Source organism: Bemisia tabaci, chromosome 1, assembly GCF_918797505.1.
Source record: "Bemisia tabaci chromosome 1, PGI_BMITA_v3".
NCBI lineage: Eukaryota > Metazoa > Arthropoda > Insecta > Hemiptera > Aleyrodidae > Bemisia > Bemisia tabaci.
Window position 1 is genome coordinate 77,652,798 of NC_092793.1, and position 19,222 is coordinate 77,672,019.

The 19,222-nt window shown below is 41.4% G+C and overlaps 2 protein-coding genes across 2 annotated transcripts in view; one reads left to right on the forward strand and one right to left on the reverse strand.

The window, feature by feature from the left end:
- Positions 1-19,222, reverse strand: part of Src42A (Tyrosine-protein kinase Src42A) — a 125,613-nt gene that overhangs the window by 63,276 nt on the left and 43,115 nt on the right. The window lies entirely within an intron of this gene.
- The window catches only part of Uba4 (Ubiquitin-like activating enzyme 4), a 69,130-nt gene continuing 52,276 nt past the window's right edge, over positions 2,369-19,222 (forward strand). Inside the window, exon 1 of the mRNA XM_072306221.1 lies at positions 2,369-2,984. The gene's annotated coding sequence lies outside the window, so the exon portion shown is untranslated. The remainder of the gene's footprint in view (positions 2,985-19,222) is intronic.

A 19,222-nucleotide genomic window follows, 5' to 3' on the forward strand; every position in this document is an offset into this window, starting at 1 on the left:
AGATTCTCTTGGTAAAAATACAATTTGCGAGAGTATTTTGGCAATATTGAAATTTAGTTACGTTCTTTCGTGGGAGAAACGACGAACAGAAGGAACAAAGCAGGCAGGCTCCTCGCGGGCTGATCAAATGTTTTTTACATTAAAGGCGGAAAATGTGAAGATCTCTTCGCTGATGGGTAAAACGGAAAAAGCAACCACAAAGAAGAGGAAAACAAGTGTTCATAGGTGAATAGACGGATTGAGGTATCTCATCAATAGACGATGTTTCTCCATGACAAATCTAGTCCAAGCCTACGTTTTCCTCTGCTTTCATAAGTCAATTCCGGGGCCAGTCAAGGACGTAATTATGTTAGAAGGAACTACATGCAAATGATTTTGAAACGAAGGAACTATGAGGCATGCAAATCCTATCTGCAATAGTTCTAGTTTCTTTTAGCATAAATACGTCCAGATGCAATAACAAGGAGGCAGACGAGAAAAGTTAACATCGCCCGATAATTTCTATGATTTACGGCTCGGACACTATTCGAACGTGTGAGTAACGAAGTTGCCTACGCGAATAATTGAAGGCGCCTTCAGCGCAACCGAAAATTTCAGGATAAGAGCCATTCGGATCAGGATGGAAAGTTAATAGTTGAAGACCACAAATGGTGTTACGAAGCTTTCCTAGATCTTGGATGAGAGGGAAGAATTGAAAAACTCTCAACAGCGGTGGCGAGTGGGCTGTTCAGAACCTTTTCAAGCATACTTAGAAGGTTGATAGGTGCACCGGTACACTCAGTACTGAAAGATCTCCAAATCGATTCTCTTACGTTTTTCACCCCTCTTGACTAAAATAAATATGTCATGACTGTTTGACTGGTGAAAGCAGAACAATGCTGGCCAAAAGTTTGACTTATTGATGTGACGAGAGTAAAAATTCTTCCTCCATGCGTCTAGAGGGACAACCCCTGGTAAAAATTGGCAGTAGAATGTGTGTTCCAAAATACTATAGACCTAAAACAGGCTGTAAGATTTCCAATAGCTTCTGTAGCCGGCTGTATACGATTTCTTATAGCCTTCTATAGCCGATGGCGATTAAGCAACAGCCAGACGATAAAGTTTATACTATACGTTACTAATTACGGATACTAGGACTTTGTTAGTTTTTTGACTACCGCTCCCTTTTGTGCCGTAGTATCTTGATTCACTTTGCTAGGAAAGCTCCGTACTTTTGAAGGATGTCTGTCATTCTAAATATGTTGGAGCGCCTTCAATTTCTTACGATACTGTGCAATACCTCTGGTGTGAAATAGTTGCTTCAGACGCCGTGGCACGCTGCGGCGCGGCGCGGCGGACGGGCAGAGAGCGCGAATTGGCGCCTACAAACCTAACAAGGATACTTCACGCATTGCGCAATGCGTGAAGTATCCCTGTTAGGTTTGTAGGCGCCAGTGCGTCGCCGCTCCGCTTTGTGTTGGGCTCCAATATTTAACTCGCGGAGTCAGCGTTTATCAACTCATGATTTTGAAATGTTTGCACACTCTGTATGGACTATACTCATTTTAATCGATGAAAAACAAATCTGCTTTAAAGGAAAATATAATGTGTGTTTTGTAAATATTAAGGTAGTTCCGTATCAAACTTAAGTGATGATTTCCAAAGCATACGAATTTCTACACATTTCTTTTAACCTTTTATATCCATTAGCCAAAAAGTGTAAAGCCCGGCGATAGGAACTATAGCCCGACTGTATATTTTTTGATAGCTTCGTACAGCCCGGCTATATGATTTGCTCCGCTTTCTACAGTCAGCTATATGATTTTCAATAGCCTTCTTTAGTCGGCTATAGGAACTCCTATGGTATTTTGAAACGCAACTCCTATCGCCAATTTTTACCAGGGACAGGACACTTTTTTTGTCACGGACATTATACATTCGGACGTTTCAAAGTGTCGTAAAGGGGTACTTGTAGTAGAAAAGTAAAAATAATCCTCAACCCCTTGCGAGAGGGGTCCCGGGTCCACTCCCTTTCCTCGTTATAAATACAGATCCTACATTTGAAATGTCCGTGGCGCTATGTTACCTAGCATAGCTCTCTCTGAGGTTTAATTAAACGAACTTTCCAGGGCGGGGAAGGGACCACTCATACAAGATTTTCAGGATTTTTAAAACGTTAATGCTTTGAAGTATAAACATGCAATGTCCGTGACAAAAAAAAAATGCCCAATATAATATGCTAGAATCATGACAGAAATTAAAATATAAACGTGTCAAAAACGAGGATAAATATGAGATTGAATCGTACAATATACCGTGTAATCGAGCCAAAATTGAAGTTGCTTTTTTTTTCTAAAAGCTATCTTTTATTCACGCTGTGCTCTTCCCTCGCAGGTCGTTCTAATAATTCGTAGGAATTATGAAGAGGGGGCAAAGTTTTACGATAAATGCAAATGTCTTCATTTTTGAGGCGTTTCAGTTTATCAGTGTCCATTCGGAATCCCTTATCAACCGCAACCTTCACCAATTGTTCCGTAGACGGAAAATCGAGAAAAAAAGAAAAACCACGGTCACTTGGCATTGTTACATTGCTTCCTTGTTTTCCCTCATACTTTGAAATTGTACTATTGAGTGTGTACAAGTATATAGGATAACGACTAGACGCTCTGACCACTCGGTTTCTCCTCACAGACTGAGTTAGTTATTTCAATCAAACTCAGTCGCGCGCTTGGTTGTTTCCGCCCACGGAGTGCCCACGTCGAGTTTATCAAAATGAGATTTGATTTGCTTTTTTGGATTGCGGGAATTATTTTGTTTTTAACTTTACATGGAAGTTTCATCTTGTGTAACGAGAACGAAAACGAAAACGAAGACTTTGATTGTTTTAGGAACGGCGAGTGTTGTTTCGTCGACTGTGATTGCGATGTAGATGGTGGAGAATTGTGCGATATGGAAATTGGCGAGTGTGTGAATGGGATAGATTCGACGAAGAAAAGAGGATAATTGTAAGTGAAATAAAACTTTTTAATTTAATTAAGTGAGCGAAATGCTTAAAAAGTGCTTGAAGCAATCAGGTTTTCCTGACCCACGACCGATTTCCCTGATTTTACTGATGACATCGAATTTCCTGATATTTATATTCCCCGGTTCTTACGATTTTTACTGGCAGTAGACGCCCTGCAATAGCGTCATCCTTCTGACGTAAGGTAGTATCTTAATTTCTACGTGAGCCCTGTTTTACATATGAATCCATGCTTTCTGGAGCTCATGCGGAAATCGAGCTACGCCCTTACGTCACACAATGGATCGAGGCAATAAGAGAGGTCGGACATGAACTTTTTGACTAAAAACTGCAAATTTGATGTTTATTTCATCACATTTCAAATTTAAGGGGTGCTGCTAGAAGCAATTTTCACGAAGAAACCGATGAAACTACTTTCAGAACCTCAAAGTTCTGTATAAGCAGAGTTATAAGCGTCTAAAGTTTCCAAATTTTGTCCGACCTCTCCTATTGACCCGATCGGACTATGCGTCAGAGGAGCGATCATATGGATCTTCGGGGTGATTGCTACTGGAATGGGCGAAATTCGAATGATTCAGCTATGATATTTGTCAAAAATGACAAAGTTTCCTCACGACAGAGAAGGCGATTAAGACCAAGAACAAGAAGAAAAGGCCAGGGACCGCGGGGATTATAAGTCTGTGAAAAGCGGGGCCACTCGGGGTCAGGAGCTTACATCTAAAAATAGAAAGGATACGACGTAGATGCGGCGAGGACGTATTAAATTCAACTTTTTCTTGTTAATCTCCCATGGACGCGAATCCAATTCGTAATGATCAGCGCTTGCAGAAGTGCGAATGGCCCGACAAGAATCTATGGAATTAAACGTCGCACATGGTTGCATTGAACCCTTCACTGGAAAAAAAACACATTGGATCTAGAGTCCAGACTCTTAAAAACATCGACAAGAAAAAATACTTTTGATCCAATCGGATTTTTGCTTAAATCAAGAACCAAGCCTCTTAATTTGAGCGGATTTCCTTTTAATTCAAGCAAAAATCTGATTGAATCAAGAGAACTTTTTCTTGTCAATGTTTTCGAGAGTCTGGATTCTAGATCCGATTATATTGTTTTTTTTTTTTTTTTTTTTTTTTTTTTTTTTTTTTTTTTTCCCCAGTGTAAGACCGTCCCAAGACTATTTAATCTGACGGCGTGGATTTGACCAAACACCGGAAAAATAGGTCTCTTGGATCCAGAAAAATACTCCTGAAAAATTTGACAAGAAAAAATATTCTTGATTCAATCGGATTTTTGCTTAAATCAAAAGGAAATCCGCTTAAATTAAGGGGTTTGGCTCTCGATTCAAGCAAAAATCTGATTGGTTCAAGGGTATTTTTTCTTGTTAAAGTTTTAAGAGTCTGGAATCTAGATCCAAGATATTTTCTTCCAGAGAATGCTCAGTATCATATATGAAAATAATTTACTGAAAACCAGATAATAGATAATAGAAACGTCACTTGACTAAACTCAATAATTTTTTGCCCAAATTTTTGGAAAATCCTTTAGTTAACTGTTGGAAAAACTGAAAAAAGAGGAGATTCCTAACAATTTCAATTTTCATTGCCATGTGGTACTCTTCAGGATCAAAAATTAATAAAATACCTCGTTCCCGAAGATTACTCCTGATTGACGTTGAACCGAGCGACGTCAATTAAATCTTAGCGATGGAACGCCTGTTTGATATATTGAATGCGATCCATATGTCGGGAGTCGTTCTCAAAAATTAGGTTTGAAAGTACGAGTTTTGGCCAGGTCTTGGAGTCCAGTGGCACATTGTGCGTGGGGAGATTAGCATGATGCATTGGATTGCAACCGAACCGATTCCTAAGAGCAGACTCACTCACTCGGCCCACATACTTCCCTAATTGCCGTCTCGATTTTCTTTGTCACATACTTTAATCAGTCGAAGTTAAATCCAAACATGTTTGAGGTCTAGAATACAAGCATTCTAATGAAGCTCAAAACTCAACGAGAGATGGACTTGTGGGGTTTTAATTTCAGAAGCGCCACTGCCGCAATCTGTTCCTGTGTCTCCCAGTGTCAACCTTAAAAAAAAGGAGCTACTTAATCGAGCGAGCAGATTCTTGTCGAATACTTCCGCGTCTTTTTGTTGTACCAACTTATATCTTGTCTTAAGTTAGAGTGTCAATTCATCGCTCGGCTGACAAAAAGGCGTATCTACACTTTGAGATGAGCTCGGGAAAGCATTGAATTGTACGGACGACAGGGTTAACCGCGAAGAAAGTTACGTTCTTTTGTCAGGAGGGCGACGCATCGACGCACAGTGCGGCGTTCTCATGGACGACACGGACGAAAATCGTACCGACGATGAACAAAAGAAATTTGGGCCATTATGATATGAAGTTTACTGTGATTTTTCCCGCAAAACCTCAAAATAACCTCGGAGGATTCAAATTTGAGGGATGTGGGCTTCAGCGGTAGCCCTCATCCCGTGTATTTTTGGACATGGATTCTGATTTTGGTGTTCACAATGCTCTACAAATGGATTTTGACCTTAAAAAAAGATGACGGACTAGAAGATCAAAAATAACCGCATAAACAATGAAAAATTCCAATATAAGGTGTCCAGGCTGAGTTAACTTATCAAAGATAGTCGCAAAAAAACGCAAGATATTTTTAGAAGGATTGAAGTGAAATATCCGAGGATTAAGAAATTATTATTTGATAAGATCGAAGCGAAAAATTTTCAATAAAAAATGACGTCGTTTCCCCGTGTTTCTCGTACGGGATAGTCATTTTCGACCAACTTTCCGCCCATATTCAAGCCATCTTGGATCTAGTTTTGTGGGAAAAACTGATAATGAACCTTTTTTAGTCGGAAATATCCTTAAAACTACAGACAAATGTTCTAAATGTTTTATTTTTGTCCATCAAGGGCCGCACTGTGCGACGGTCGATCGAATTTTGGGCAATGTCCATTAGACAATCATTACTCTACACTCTACTCCTCTCCTTTTAGTTCACACTCGCTAGCTAGGATGTCTATTTCTTCAAAAGAAGAGTTGCCATTAAAATTGTCACGTAATCCAATCAACTTTTGTACGAAAGTCCTTCATAGTAGAAATAGTTCATTTATTAAACTTTTTCCAGTCTTTTCAACGCAAAAATTTTGTAGGACCCTACTCTGCGCTACGATATAAATCACTTATTTTGAGTTTTTGAGAGCTAAGGTTCCGGTCACATTACATGGTTGAAAATCTTCTGTGTAAGCTTGCTTCTCTGTCATATACACAAATTCTCATGATAAAGGGAATTACTTCTGAGGAAAAACAAATTTTCCTCCATGAAATCTTCTTTCTCTGACGGAAAACCTATTTCTAAAAATAGTCAGGCGAAGCGAGATCAATTTGGTTACCGGGGCGGGAGGCACGAGTCACGGAAGAAATAATTGAAGCACAGTATTTGCAGTCACACTCTCTTCCTAATTTTTCGCTCTCAATTACCAGCGACAGTTAAAACAAGAGCAAACGGCTAAGAATAGCGTTAAAACAAATGCAAACGGCTAAGAATAGAGTTATAACAAGAGCAAACGGCTAAGAATAGAGCATGAGGGCTCCCTTGAAGGATTGGCTCCTCACGCAATTAACGCTTTTTGCGGGGATTTTCCGAGTTTTTAAATCCTATTCTTGGAGATGGCTGTCCGCTATTCAGCTAATGAAAGCACTGTAAGGAACGGTTTTCATCCCGGAGCTTATTACACGCAAATTACGACTGCTAAATACGACCATTTCTTATACAGAGGTGTGTACGTACACGTGTGTCTTTTTGTTGCGTTTGCGCCGATTCAAGCGTTGCTTCTTTCATTTTTTTTATTTTTATTTTTGAAACTTTCATATTTGAAACCGAAAATTTTAAAATCATCGAGAACCTTGACTCTTGAAGGCCGCTCGCAGATATCGTCACGCGTGTTTAGGGAGGGAGGAGGGAACGTAAAAATTCACTAATGGACCCTTAAAGGGATGTTAAGAGGAGGAAAGGAATCCTGACGATTTGAGAATGGGGGTAAAAAAAGCCTAAAATCAATGAGCCACGAGACAAGATCTGAATTATTAATAAACTTCACTTGCTTTCTCATCAAACATTCAAGTACAAAACAGTGGCGTGGCGTGCTTTGCGATATATAGATTGATCTGCCATTTCATTATATGGAAAAGGATCGACAAACAGGGTGTTCGCAACGAACACCGTAAAAATCGATTCTTCACCACCGCTTCAAATGGGAAAATATCGATAATCGACCATTCACGCCTCGCCACTAGAAAACACAGATTTCACACAACGAGCAGTTCGGAAATCAACTTCTGAAGGAGACAAGTTAGACTACAAGTTCAAGTTTGTACAAGTACAAGTTCAGACTACAAGTTATACGAATGACGTCATTTGTAAAATGTTGTTTACAATTGTCAACCTTTCGATGCACAAAAATCACGGGGGAAGTTAACCGTTTGATTCACACCCTGCAGAGAAATTCCCCGTTTGGAATTCGAAACGATATGACATCAATATTTCACGAGAAAGCTCGCGTAGGTTTCTACAATAGTTCAACTTGGGACAATTGACCGATCACGTCTTGACGAGCTGGATTCGACACTCCGTCTATCGATGAGACAAATTCGGGGGCAGCAATTCGAAAACTCCGCGACGGAATTGATATGAGGACGACTTGACTGGGGTTCGGATTGATTGACGAGCCGCCAACGCGATGACTGCCGCGACACCCGCCGCCGGTCTCTTGTCATGATGCAGCCGATTCAAGATCACCGAACAAGGTCTCCGTTGCCACGATCCGCCAGACAAAAAGTCTGCAGTTGTGACCAGGGGAGAACTGGCCCAGGGGGCGATCGCCCCGCTGATCCTGCCAAGCGGGCCCCGAAGGAACCCCATCGGACCAGTTTTGACATACTTTTTCGTTACCCTGACGAAGAAACGTAAATACATTCCGAGGTTGCAAAATTGATGTAAAAAATGCAATTTTTTGCAATAATGTGCGTGTGTGATTTTTGTCAGCAGAAATCTGATTCTTGCATGAGATCAGAGAAAAAAATCGGTGAAATTTTCAGTTAGAAATGCACAAGATTCTCCTGGTAAAAATGGAGTTCGCGAGAAGGAATTTGTCAACATTGAAATGCAGTTACGTTTCTTCGTGAGGGATGTACAGACGAAGTGAGAGGCCACGTTTGGCACTTTTCACGAAATCCCACTGGGGTATCTTCGAGTCTATTTTAATTTTAAAAAATTAAAATTCCACCAAACCAACCAAACAACCAATATCACCATTGGGCCAATTTTTCAGAGTCTGATCAATTTTCAACATTTCAGAGATTCTGCAGGTGCCTTGACAGACCTGACCTCTTGGTGGACCGATTAAAAACTTGAATTGTTGCAACTAAACACCAAATAAATGTTGAATATTGCGTAGCATCCTAGTGCCCAAGGGTTGGATGGAACGACTCCTCACACGAAATATTCACCTGTACCGGAGTATTGTTTCTGAAGCGGGAAGCTTGAAAAAGCGCATATTTCTTACGCCGATTGTGAAGTTAAGAGTGTATTTCAGACTTTTCTGATCCGCTCATCGTGATTTTTGCGCCATTTTCTATACGAAACAGCTCTTCTTATTGATCGAGCTGAAGTTTTTAACAGTCCCATAGTAGCTGCAGATGAACTTCCTCGAGACTGACCTGAGCATTGTTTTCGAGGGGCTATAAATCAAAATTTAGTGGCTACCGACTAAGACTGGGCGCATAGATGGAATACCGATTGGGTTTTCCGTCCGACACACGGAAGCTTGCGTGGGGTAAGATTGGGACGCGGCAGAAATCGTCGCTTGGCTGACATAAGAGCATAACTACACATTGGGATGAGCCCGGAAAAGCATTGAGTTGTATGGAGGACAGGGTTCATTGCAGAGTGCAGTTACGCCCTTATGTCAGCCGAGCGACGAAACGTGACAAGGACCAAGCGTCACGCACCCGCACGCTAATCATCGGTCTAATCGCCGGCACCACGATAATGGGTCACTAAACCATGAACGAATTTTGACTTGCGAATATAGTTTTCTGAAGGAAAATGACGCGTAGAACACGATGCGCACATTAAAAACACGAACAAGCAACTCAATAACCGAGAAATGCGCAGTTCAAATCGCTCAACTTATACGCAAATTTAAAACGCCCCGGTTTCGCGCCGCGCCGAATGATGTCATCCGGCACCAATCAGAAGCGGGCACGGGTTTCCACGACTTCCGTCGAATGTCTATCTACTCTTCGTATATAAAAACAATATTAAAGTCGAAATTATATCTTTTGAATTCAAGACTTAAATCTCATTCATATGTTAGCTGTAATAAACGAGCAACAATTCCACATTGAAACACGTTTTATTTGAACAAACATGAGAGGCAAATGAGAAAAGATTGCGATATGACTACCGCAGTGCGTCAACACCGTCAGTTTCCCGCCATTCGGGTGCGTTTGAAATGTCTTGCAGTTTTTAGATTTTTCAAAAGCGGGTTTCTCCGCGATTTCGGCTCCATAAAAATGCGGAAAAATCACCACGTTATCTACTCACATTGTACTTTCAGAATAGTCAATAAAATAAACAAGGTTTAGTGACCCATTAGACGTAGCCTACGTTTTTGATCAGCGCTCAGCGTACTTGAACGGGAGGAGCCTGAGAATATTAATGATAATGGGCGCAAGCGCGGGCATTAACGCTACTCTGCCGTGCTAAGGAAAAACGCCGTATGAACCTTTAGGCGTTGCCAAATTTCCTTGGATAAAACACGAATTTCCTGGTAAATTAATGAATATTTTCCTTCCAATTTTTTAGATAATTTTTTTTCGCAATTTCACCTAAACTCCCTGAAAATTTCAAGGAAAAACATTCATATCTTTACTCAAAAGCAAACATTTTATCGAAGGAAATTTGGCAACTTTCGAATGTTCATTAGCGTTCTTCCTTACCACGGCAGACGCTACTCGGCCACGCGGGATGGCGCCCAATCAACGTCCACGTGACTCTAACGACGGAGATAACGTCGCGCCGTCGCGCCCCTTAGACGTAAGGGCGTATTTCAGTTTCCACGTGATCCCTGTTTTACATATGAGTCCTTGCTTTCTGGGGCTCATGCAGAAATCGAGACACACCCTTGCGCCAGAAGGGCCGTGCTGAGGAAGAACGCCGTATGGACATACGAACGTTGCCAAATTTCCTCTCAGAAAAGATTTAGTTTTGGGGAAGATTATCAGGGTGTATACTTAAACAAGCTGGTCGAGAAATCAGTGCTTTTACAGTATTTATCAATACATTGTCGAGAAATTCAGTAACTCCTCAGCGGGAAAATGCAGCACTTGTTCAGTGCCTCCAATTGACGAAATTCGAAAAACTTAAAAAACTTGAATTTCTCGCTCAAATTGCGACAAAGATAAAAAAAAAAAAATCTGGACCTTCTTCCGGAATTTCCGCACTTTTTCAGAACTTCGGACCGCTCTTAAAAAATCAGTACTATTTCCGGACTTGTAGACACCCTGATTATGAAAATTTGTCCTTGCAATTTTTAGATTTTTTAGATCAAATGACGAACAAAATCCGCTGTAAAATTGAAGGAGGAATATTCACGAATTTTCCCGAAAATTCATGATTTGTCGAAGGAGATTTGGCAACGCCTGAGGGCTCATACGGTGTTTTTCCTTAGCACGGCAAAGAAGGGCAATACTCCTGCAAACAGGGCCGGATTTACCAACTTGCCGCCCCCTTATCATTCGTTTTGAAACATCAATAAAAACCATTAAGTGAGCGTGCCAAAGGGAGAGGGGTGCATTAGACGCGCTTATTCTTGTTGGACACATTTTTTGCGAAAACCCTGTCAGCACTACTAGCAAAAGTTCACAAAACTTTGCGCAAAAGTTAAGTTCCGTATCTCTGTGTGGACAAGGCCTTCCATTTGAGGAAATGAAGAAATGATGAAAGAACAATCAAAAATGTGATTGAATAATTTTAACTTCCGCCGCTGCGCCGCGATGGGTTTGGCGCAATTTGTAAAGTATTCCTACAGTCTTGAAGGCGCTTTGCGTTTCACGCCGACCGCTGTTGACCGCACTGTGTTTGACACAATGCGTGAAGTATTCATGCAGTCTTGTAGGCGCTATGCGTTTCACGCTGAACGCACTGTGTTTGACGCAATGCGTGAAGTATTCATGGAGTCTTGTAGGCGCTGATATGTGTTACATGCCGACCGCCGCGCTCAGAGTTTCTCCTGTTCATCTCAAGTTCTCGCCATCATTGCTCTCTGCGCCGCGCCGTTCCAGGCCAAATTGCGTGTCTGGTTTCTCTCTTAACTCGGCTAATTAAAGGTGCTGTCTCTTGTATCACCGAAAGATGACAAAATTAGAAATTATTGTACTCTCAGGAAATGAGCGATTTTGTCACATTTCCTCGTTTGTAATTTTTTTCTGAATCCGATTTTTTTTTATACCTATATTTAAAAAAATTGCATAAATTTAGGGGGCAAATATCCGGCCCTGCCTGCAAAATCAGAATTTTGGAATACGGACAGGAGGACTAAATTTTACCTGATGTAAATTTCTTGGAGATACGTTCTTACAAAATAAACTTACCTAATAATAGTGCATATGATTTGATATGAGTTAGAAACTTACCTGAAACAGAGAAAAAGAAAATAATTAATGGACGAATCAAGTGGTAATCATCGTAAGTAATATTTTACGGAAGAACTCTGTCATTTTATGGAGCGGGATACTGTCATGCAATTGGGAGAAACGCCGTATGAGCATCGGTCGTTCAAACATTCAATCTCGAGAAAAGTTATGAACGTCTGGATGCATGTATGCTAACGGGAACTATGTTACACGCAAACCCTATGCATACATTTCCGTTTAGCATAAATACGTCCATCTGTCCTTAAAGTTTTCACGTGTAGTAGAACGTATTGCGAAGAATATTCCCAGAAATATGAAACCAAAAAAAAGCCACGAGTTTCCCTGAAAATTCTCATTTTATCGGAAGAAAGGCAACGACTGAAATTTGATACTGCATTTGTTTCTTTTAACCCATCAGAATAGTTGAGGGCTGAACAGTATAGCAAGAACGCCGTATGAGCAGTCAGGCGTTGCCAAATTTCCTTCGATAAAATACGATCTTCCTGGTTAACTTGTGAATTTTGATCTTCCAATTTTTCAAATGATGATGTTCGCAATTTTACCCGAAATTCCTGAAAATATCAAGGAAAAATATCCATAACTTCCCTTAACAATCAACGTTTTATGAAAGAAAATTTGGCAACTCTCGAATGTTCATACGGCGTTTTTCCTTAGCACGGCAGAGTAACGGTAGCCTGGGGAGCGCGTCAAGAACTTCCATATTATGAATTTTACGATTCCGATTACTTTGGAGTACCTACATTGTATTATCAGGTTCTCTCGTGATGACTTCCACTCGCATTTCACATCATACCTCACGTTTATTTCTTGCTTTCACTGACTGCGTTCGCTTGGAGAAGGCGTAAAACATGGACGTATACTTGGAAAAATGATTGAAAACTGGTCTCGGCGGATAATAAGGAGATCCGAATGAACGAAGTAGGCAAATATTGATTTTTTCCCAATGCTATCAGGTAATAATCATTGATGGAGATAAAATCTCATCTGCTTACGCCAAGAGAAGGAACAAGTTTAGATGCACCGGCCGACCTGTACCCGCACTTGTCCAGGGCAGATGCAATAGGGTTTAACGGCTACCATTGAATCGATAATCAGATGTGGCGTATGAGCAGGCAAGCTCAACAGCTAGTGTCACACGAACAAATCTAGTCGTCAAATGGACGAGGTCACATCCCATCAAAGACTGTGATTGGCTTATTCGATGACTTGGATCGATCACAGCATTGATACAGCCTCGATATATTGATAGCACGGTTTGATCGTGCAGTGACATTAGCTAACTTGGGGATTTCCTTCCAACGTCACGTGGGATTTCCGGTCGTTCCCTTTGAACTTCGGGGAAAACTCAAGCCAATACCACAAGCCGTAAAAATAAGTTCATCGGTGCCTTTTTCAGCCTACTTGTTGCAAAAGAAAAATACGGACACAACATGTTCTTCCTAACAAGAGCCGCACGGTAAGAAAGAGTAACCGACATTTTGTGTTAACATGGGAAGTAGAACACAAAGCAACCTAAACGCGTGGTTATAGTGTTTCTCTGGGTTAACGATTTACCAAATTTTTGGATAACAATAATCAAATCTTCGGGTTAAAAATTCGCGGCCTTATTGAAAATCATGCTTGAGGATTGGACCTAGATTGCGTTGGTGGTGCGTTCCAGTAGGGTGTCCGTTAAAATTTCATTTCGGATTCTCCTGATATATTCCTTTTCATCCCTCACATTTTAGATGGAATTTCCTGGTTTTGGACGAATAAAGAGACATTCGTCTGATTTAACGAAACATCGCTTTGGTTGAATTGAATCAAATTTTTCACTCGTGCATGCTTTAACTGCATGTAGTTGAGACACGCTTGACTCACTCGAAATTTCCTGATTCATGACCTATTTTCCTGAAGTTTTCCTGATGTCATCAAACTACCTGATATTTTCCGGTTTTTCTGACAGTAAACAGGGATACCCTGTCCAATGCGCTAACCGCTCTTGAATCGCAACCCTTGCACCCCTCGACACTTTCATCATTCCCAGATGTCTCCAGAGAGTATGGAAGGTCTCGGAGCAATCTGCGGTCTTGGTCAGTGTCACCACCCTCGTGGAAGTCCACCTCGAGAAGACTCATGCGGCAGGAGGTGAGTTCGAGTGAAGTCCCGTCGTATCACCTCGAGTGAACGCCAGGGAAATGATGGGATTGCCGAAACTGTGCCTTTAATTGGCATCCCTCTGCCCGAGCTCACTCGAGGTGACGCGAGGTGACGCGTAGTGGACCCCGATCCACCCCTTGCCGCGCGAGGTTCATTTCCACTGCGGCAAAAATGTGGTTGCTCTAATCGGAAAAAAAGTAACTCGATGTAAGTAACCATGAACACGGAAATTTTTAACCGTCCAGAAACAGTTAGTTCCTTTTTGCGTAATGCAGTCGAGAAATGTGAGTGGAGAATCGGGCGAGTGCAATGCTCGGACATAAAGAGGTGCGCACCTTCTGGGGGTCGTCTCCTTTACTTGTTCTCCTCAGTGCTCGGCCATCCCGGGATCGGCGCGTCGATTAGCGACACCGGCGCGCGTGCCCATGTAACAAGTGGACATAAATAGACGCAGCGGCGGCGGCGATCTATTAATAGAAGCGATCCAATTAAACACGATGGCGGGCACGGCAGAACCGGTCGCTCGAACCGGTGACCGGCCGCGCCGCTAGAAAGTCGGGGTCAAGAGCTGCCGCCCGGGCTCCTCCCGCCCATCTCCGCCCCTCCCGCCCCCCGTCAACTTTCACTGCGACGGGGCACCGGCCCCCAGCCCCCGGCCATTCATCACCCCCCACCCCCTCCGTCCGTCTTGCCACTCGTCAACTCAGGATCGCTGTTGCCAAAGGCTTCCGGACGGAAATCCAACATGTGTACTGCCGTGCTAAGGAAAAACGTCGTATGAGCCTTCGGGCGTTGCCAAATTACATACACATGCGTACAAGTCGCTTTTACGGCGCGCCCGGGCGCTCTGCGACACCTGATCGCCATTCTTGTCTATCGACCCAGAGGTCATCTGGTAAATGGAATCTTGTAATTTCATTTTGAATGGCACCTATTCACGATTTTGCTGGACGTCCCCTACGTCTCCTCCTAGGAGGAACCCAATTTACTACATATTTACTTAGGCAATTTGTCATCCGCCATTTCCCAAATCACCTTTGACTGATCATGAGTTTTTTAAAATATTTTTCTTCCGATTTTTTGGAAAGTTTAGTTTTTAATTTCTCCTGGGAGAAGGCGCAGTGGACGCCGAATGAGAGGTTGGAGGGATGATGGGATTAAAGCAGAAATGTTAAAAAGCTCAATGCCCGAAGAGTTGTGGTTCGACAGGGGGTAATGGATGAAGGTTAGGTATCGTAGAGCGCCAGTGAGTGCTATAAAACGACTATTATGTATCTGAATGTGTGTGTTCGTAATTTGATCTAAAAAGTCCGAAAATTTCTAGGAAAAATAATCATTACTTTCTTCAACAATAAGTATCTTCTAAGAGGAAATTTGGCAACATTCGAATGCTCATACGGTGTTTGTCCTTAGCGAGTAAAAACTCCTTTTTTTTCTCTATTTTTTAAATCATCTGATTCTTTTGAGCCTTCTTAGAATATCTCGAAACTCATTTCAGAAAAATTAGGAAAACCACATTATTTTGGCAGGCTCCCGAGCGGACCATTAGACAAGGTGCAAATTTAACCATGATGATAAAGTTCAACTTTGTAAACGACACTCGGGTAGAATAAGAGGGTTCGAGGCAGCTTATGCTAACATCTCAGTTAACGAAGCAGATGTACCAATGCAATAAGGCGGTATAACCAATTATGTTGAAAACATCGCCTTGATACAACTATTCGTGCTCTATGGACACGCGTGTTGCGTGCAACAAAATGGAAGGCGCTCCGGTCACTCTACTCCAGACAGCAGTACACGCAGCAGCGTTGGGCGTCCCTTAACGAGTAATACGAGCAAGACGAGATTATCTAATAAAATTTTAGGCGATAGGGCAGGAAAGGATATTTTCACACAGTTTTCACATGACAAGTCATTATGTCCCACCGCCATACTGAGTCGTGACAGCGCGTGGCTGCTGCAAGCACTGCCTCACGGGCTAGGTAGAGCATCCGGAGCGCCTTCAATTTTCAGTATGCAACACGGATATTAATCGAGCACGAATAGTTGCATGAAGGCGTTATTGTCGAATTAATTGGCATGGCCTACGTTAAGATACCAATATATTTTCTAGTCAAAATTTCACGTAGAAGACACGATTTATACAAAGCAAATTACTACCTAATGTAAGTCCTAACCAAGATATAAACGTTTTTCGATGCATAAATTCAAACTTCCCGCTCATAATAAAAACAATCTACTTAAGGTAAATCACACACTAAATATTACCGTGACAGTCTCTGCGATATAACAACCTCAAATTCAACGTTTCGGCTCATCTATTGCAAGTTGTTTACCCTTTGAACGACACCTTGAGGGACGGGAACAGTACTGAATTGAAAAGCCTTCCAAAACCGTTGTTCGCTTTTTGAGTCAAGTAGACTCTTTTTTTTTTTGGTGAGTGGGAAATTCAAATTTTTCGACAGTATCCGATGCTAAAATAAAACCTTAATATCTTGAGTTAGAGTTAATATCAGTTATTTTCGTTGCACAAATCGTGTTCTACGCGAAATTTTGTCCAAATATGTGATCGTAAGCAGTTAAAGGGGCCTCTGTTCACGATGGAGTTCCAACTTCAGCGTAAAATTTTATCAGTCGCATTGACTGGCGAGTGTACATTTTCAGGAACCATCCAAATTTTCGAAGTGGGCTAAAATTATATTTTGCATGCAAGACGTATTGGCTATCATGCCACGTGAAATTTTGCGAGAGACGCAAACTGATTCTTGAAATATGTAAGAGGATCGCAGTTTCGAGCATTCGCGAGGGGTTGCGTCTGTGTTTTGCAGGCGCCTCGTTTGGCCAGTGCTTCTGGTATTTAGGTGTCAGAGCCACATTTTACGCGTACTTTGCGCATGGCACCCGGTGAAGTTGGATCACCGCGACAGGGAATTCAGAAGGAGTTCGGTTGGAATGAGAAATTGTTATGTATCATCAATCATCATGATCTTTCGGAACTAATTTCTCCGCGGCTTCGCATCTCGGCAAATTGCGAACTTGAAATTTCACGAAAGATGACTTGCACATGGACACCACTCTGTCAGTTTGCTCCAAGTTTGCCTTGAATCTGATCAATACCAGGGCTTGAATATTGTACTGAAGTCTCTTTTGACACGATTTGGTACGATTCTACGGACGAACCTGACGAGATTCGAGGTGAAAAAATAAAATGATGAATGATACAGCCTAATAAATTATCGTTCACTTGCCGCCCTTCATTTTTTAACGGCGTAACGAGGGCTTAAGATATACGATATTCCTGATAAGTTTACTTATATAATTTTGGTGGTATCAAAGTTGAAGGGAAAAATTTAGTGTAAAAATTGCACTGTCGCATGTTTCCAAGTCTCATCCGAAAAACCTGACATGTCCAACCACTTGTTTTGAACAAAAGGCAGTGTTTTTATGGCCTACGAAACTTGAAGTTTGCCTTAATGATTCGTTGGTTGCCTAGGAAAATTGCCGTTTGCTTACTACTTTCGCGAGACCTTACAAAAAGAATTTTGAGGAAGAAAAAATTGCCCTGCATTTCTCGAATCGATTGAGGTTTGATTGACAATAAGTTTTACTTGAGTTGGCAAAAAAAAAATAAAAAAAATAAAATAAAAGGTAGCGTATCCTTCTTTAGCCTTGTATACCCATTTTAATGTGTTTCAGATCCGTAAAAAGAGATAAATAAATAAACAGATATGACATGAAAATCTTTTTTACATTTATTGGCTATGTGCAGTTATTCTAAAAAAAATTTGTCCGTATTATTGTACCGTGCCTCTGAAGATAAGAGAGGAAATGCAGGATATCTTTCCGGTTTGATTGGGTGATCTGACAACCTAGTTGTGGACACGAAGCTTGCCAGGGGCTTGAAGACCCTTCCTCCTGCTAATTTGTCTACACCAATCGGTGATCCGGCTTAGGAACCGCCTACTTGAAGTTGTCTAATGGAGCAATAAATTACACACCTTATAACTTCGCAGATAATCCATGTTATGAGGAAAATCCAGCGTTTCTGCTTACTATCAATAAACATACCCTTCCTCAAGAAATACTTCTTTATTGCTTACTTAAAACTTTAAATATTTATACACGGCAAGAGGTGAAATTCCATGATAACTGTCATTTTGTCATCGATTGTAGGAATTCCCCCCCCCCCCCAAAAAAAAAGAGGAAAAAAACATGGAGACAGGTATCATCAATTATCGATGAAGCAAGAGACTCGCGTAGATTATGAATATATGAAACTGCTTTTTAAATATGTTGAAGGCAAAAGAGGTCAAAACAGACAAAATGCCTAGGCAATGGGTCAGGTTTTGGCGATTTTTAAAGTTGGGCAAGGTTAGAGCCCGGCCCTAACCTGTGAATTCAAATTATCCAGAACGATTTATATATGTATCAGATTGTTACGACTCGGCACTTGTAATGCACGTATTTGACTTATGTTTCGCATAAATGTACTCATTTTTGCGGAAGAACGCTCATTTATGAACATTCTCGGCCATCTAGGTGTGCATTGGAAGTGAAATTTTGTGTGTTAGAAGGCCAGCTTCCCTTTTGGGCCCTAAAGCACTCCATAAAGCGAGCTGTTCCTACTCTCATCGCTATACAGGTGTACTCTAATACAAACGTACTAGAGCTTTCCCGGTTTTTTTTTTTTTTTTTTTTTTGGTTTTTGTTTTAGTTTTTAGTGAGAGTAATGGCGAAAAAGTAGCTCGCTTTGACCTAAGAAAACCCCCCAAGTTTCAATCCAATGGCTTCATTTAGAGAGAAGAGGTGATGCACTAGGGTGGTGCGGGATTTTTCGTGCATCCGGTAAATGGATTGCATTTTGCAAAAAGGAACCAGGAACATTGCAATGTTGCTAAGATTGTGAAGCTTCGTCCATTGCAATATAACTATTGAAATTCTGAAAAAATATGAAATTTATATGATCATTTTTGTCCTAAATACAGTTTTTATCGAGAATAAAGAAACAGATTATGGATAATCAGGTTTTTCTTCCAAGACAAAATAAGCTGCACAATCACAGCAACATTGTAATGCTCTTGGTTCCTTTCTGCAAAAAGGAAATCCATATAAGAACAGTAAATAAAGTTTAGCAAAATAAAGATTAATACGAGAGTGGATGGTGGAGACACGCAGTCTCGGAACCTAAGCGGGATCTGGCGATCGGTGGGCATGAAAATCAGATCGATGTCCCGATGATGGAGGTCGGCTAGTTGACGTCGCACGTCGTGGTCGTGTGTGCGATGCAGTCTGTAGAAACGGGGTACGGCACTTGGCCGACTGGGTCACGTCGTTTACCGTC